This window comes from Piliocolobus tephrosceles, chromosome 14 (assembly GCF_002776525.5).
Source record: "Piliocolobus tephrosceles isolate RC106 chromosome 14, ASM277652v3, whole genome shotgun sequence".
Classification (NCBI taxonomy): Eukaryota; Metazoa; Chordata; class Mammalia; order Primates; family Cercopithecidae; genus Piliocolobus; species Piliocolobus tephrosceles.
Genome location: NC_045447.1, coordinates 67,665,370 through 67,669,386, shown reverse-complemented (window position 1 = coordinate 67,669,386; position 4,017 = coordinate 67,665,370). Strand labels below are relative to the sequence as shown.

Below are 4,017 nucleotides of genomic sequence, written 5' to 3'. Positions count from 1 at the left end.
TTTATATATCAGCTTCCTCTTCTGAAATTACTAGATGCTTCTAGGGGAAAAGTAGCTAAATACCAGTACTACTACTTTTTTTTTTTTATTTCTATGCTCCTTCACTGCCTTATTAGTTTCCTGTTTCTACCTAATGAGTTTAAAAAACAAAACAAAACAAAACAAAAAAACCAAAACTATTTCCTGAATTTCTAGCTTTTCTTAGCAGGGAGGTTGATCCAAATTACTTAGGTCTCCATTTCTCTATATGAGTATCTGCAAGCACGACTTTACTACAAACTATTTTTTTCTTAAACCAAGGAATAAGGAAAAGCTATGTTTAACTTACAAACATTTTTAAAAAATTAAGTTAGGGCCCTAATACACATAAACATGCATTAAATGGTTTATGATAAAGGGCTTAGAAAAATGTTTTTCTCTGAATTGTGCTTATATCATCAACATCTGGATTATCATTTATTGTCTTCTATGTATTATAGTTGCTGAAGGCTGATGATAAAGTCATGTCAGAATCATCACAATGTTTTATTAGCTGTATCTGGCCAGACATGCTAATTATAATATAGGTGACATCTCTGTCACATTTGTTCAAAGATCACACTTAATATAATCTTGATTAGATATATGTATAGCTATGATTGTTCAATTCTGTGTAGCTAAGCATATTATGGTTGTATTGTTTAGGAGTGTTGACGTAATTATCTAAAAATCTCCAAAATTTTAGTGGCTTTATAAAATATAATTGTATAATCTTCTCATGTAATTGTCCTAACTTACAGTTCAGACTGGCTGTCACTCTCTCCCTTTCCCGTAAGTAGTAACTCAAAGACCTTGGCTATTTACCTCTGAAGGTCCACCACCTCTTAAAACCTTGTCATCAGAGATTGCATCAAGCAAAAGAAAGAAATCACTTCTCAGTCTTTTGATTAAGATCAAGTATAGCATCTGTTCTTATCAGTTAAATATCTTATATATTCTCTTTCTCAAGACAATATTAAATGGATTATTTGAAATAGCAAATGGAACATAAGTTGGTTTTGTCTACTCCATACATTAACCTGGCACTGCAGTACTGCCAGGAAGAGAAAGAAGAAAAAAGAGAGAGAGAAAGAGAGAAAGAATGAAAGAAAGAAAAAAAAGAAGGAAAAAAGAAAGAAACAAGAAAGAAAGAAAGAAAAAGAAAGAAAGAAAGAAAGGGAAAGAAAAGAGAGAAAGAAGGAAGGAAGGAAGGAAGGAAGGAAGGAAGGAAGGAAGGAAGGAAAGAAAAAGAAAGAAAAAGTTTAGGCAAAGAAGCAAAAAGAAAAAAATAATCACTACCACGCAGATGATATCACTACAATTATAACTCAGATTCTTTATCTACAGGGAATGTAGGAAATGCTACATGCCCAGAGAAAAGAGGAAACAGGCATCAGTGAATATCTGATAGTTTCTGACCCAATGGTAAAAACACCCTCATTTGTAAATAGGCATACTATTGTCTTCTGGGAACAAAATGCTGCCTTTTTTTTTCTTCCAACCAGAAAGAGAGTAAATAAAGAAGAAAATAATAGAGGTTAGATGCTATAGATATCTTTGTTTCTGTTAATTATAGAATTCTAGGTTGACCCTTTGCAATAACACATACATGCACATCTATACAACAACAAAACAATACTATTGTCCTATATAGTTTTTGTCTTCCATGCACTGTGTATTACACATTTGCACTGCTAATAATACAAACTGAAGTTCAATAACTGAATGTTTTGCTCTTCTGTTACTTAATTTCTAAACTGCATGCATTGTGAAGGCAGTAAATATAAATGAAAGACCAATATAGACAAATCTTGTAAAATCTTGAGAAAGTAACATTGTTATAAATTTTAAGATAATTCATTAAACAAACAATGTCAATTTTTAGACAATGGGATAAAATTAGAAATCAATATGGGGAGATAAGAGAAAAAATTGAAAAATGCATGTATATTAAACAACACACTTCTACATAACACATGGGTCAAAGAAAAACTGTCAAGAGAAATTTGAAAATATTTTGAACTAAATGAAAATGAAAGTAAAATATATCAAAATTTGTGTACTATAATAAAGTGATGCTTAGAAATTTCTAGATTTGAATATAAAATAGGAATAATACAGTTCTAAAATCAATAATAGAAGGACTTCCCTTAGGAAACTAGAAAAATGATAGTAAATTAAATCTACAATGAGCAGAAGAAAAGAAATATTAAAGTAGAAATCAATAAAAGACAGATGTTCAATAGAAAAAAAATCAATAAAACCCCAAACTGCTTCTTTGAAAAAAATAAGTAAAATTAATAACCCTTTTGCCAATTTAATAAGAAAAAAAAGAGAAAGGAAACAAATTACATCTGAAATGAAAGAGGGCTTATTAGTACAGAATTCATGAACACTGAAAAATAATAAAGGTGTACTATGAACAACTCTATGATCACAAATTTGAAAACCTAAATGAAATGGGCCAGTTTTTTGAAAGACACAATCTGCCAAATTTCAGACAAGAAGAAATTATCCATCTAAATTGACCTATAATTATTTTTATAATGAATAAGTAATAATGTGTAAAAACAGAATGTATGAGGCCTAAATGGGTTTATTGGTGAATTCTAATATGGAATTAAAAAAAAAATTATGCTAAATTCTTGCAATGCCTTTCAGATTATAGAATCAACGTGAATGCTTCCTAAAAAATTCTATGAGGCCAGCATTAATCTAATGCCCAAACCACGCAAAAAGACTACAAAGAAATATGACTACAGACCAATATTTTTCATAAACATAGATACAAGAATTCTCTGTACAACACCAAAAATTTAAGCTAAATAATATATAGAATGAATTATACATCACAACCAACTGAGATATATCCAGGTAGGCAAGGCTGCTTAAACATTCAAAAATCAATTTATAATCCATCACATCAACAGACTAAAGAAGAAAAAAAATCATCTCAATAGATACAGAAAAAGTACTTGAAAAATTCAATATCCATTCATGATACAACAAAAAACTAAGTAACCTAGTAATGAAGAAGAAATTCTTCAATGTGTATTCACAACAAAAACTACAGTTGACATTATATTTAATGGTGAGGAATTTAAACTTTTCTCACTAAGAAAAGACCAAGGTAAGGATGACCTTTGCCACCACTAATTTTCAACATTATACTGCAAGTCCTAGCCAATGTAGTAATACAAAAAAAGAAAGTAAAATATATACAGATTGAGAAGGCAGAAATGAGAAGATCTGCTCAAAGATGACATGATTATCTGTATAAAAAATAAAAACAATTGTGACAGAGACTCCATCTCAAAAATAAATAAATAAAAATAAAAAATAAAAATAATTAAAAAACTGGAACTTATAAATGAATATAGCAAGATTGTATGATACATAACTAATGTACAAAAGCCAAATGCTTTTTTAATATACTAACAATGAACAAGTAAAATTCGAAATTAAAAACACAATACCATTGACATTAGCTCCTTCTAACATGAAATACCTAGGTATAAATATAACCAAATATGTGTAATATCTATGTGAGAAAAACTACAAAACTGATAAAAAGAAATGAAAGATAAATTAAGTAAATGGAAAGGTATCCCATGTTCATGGATAAGAAGAAAAAATATTGTCAAAATGTCAGTTTTTTTCCAACTTTATCTATAGATATAACAGAATGCCAATAAAAATCCCAGAAAATTATTTTGTGGATATTGTGGATTTTGTGGATATTGATAAAGTGACTCTAAATTTTACATGAAGAGGCAAAAAATTCAGTAGAGCCAACAAAATATGAAGAAGAATTTGGAATACTGATACTACTTGATTTCAAGATTTAATTTAAACCTACAGTAATCAAGACAATGTGATAGGCAAAAAGGTAGACAAATCGGTCATAAATAGAAAAGAGAACTCAGAAATAGTGCTACATAAATATAGTCAAATTATTAAAGAAGAGCTAATACAATGAAGGAAAGATAGTCATTTCAA

General features: G+C 29.1%; 1 non-coding gene across 1 annotated transcript; it reads left to right on the top strand.

Moving 5' to 3' along the window:
• Window positions 1-906: 906 nt before the first annotated feature.
• On the top strand, window positions 907-1,093 carry LOC113224753. The gene has a single exon (XR_003309354.1). It is a non-coding gene; the product is annotated as a U2 spliceosomal RNA (small nuclear RNA).
• The last annotated feature ends 2,924 nt before the right edge of the window (window positions 1,094-4,017 follow it).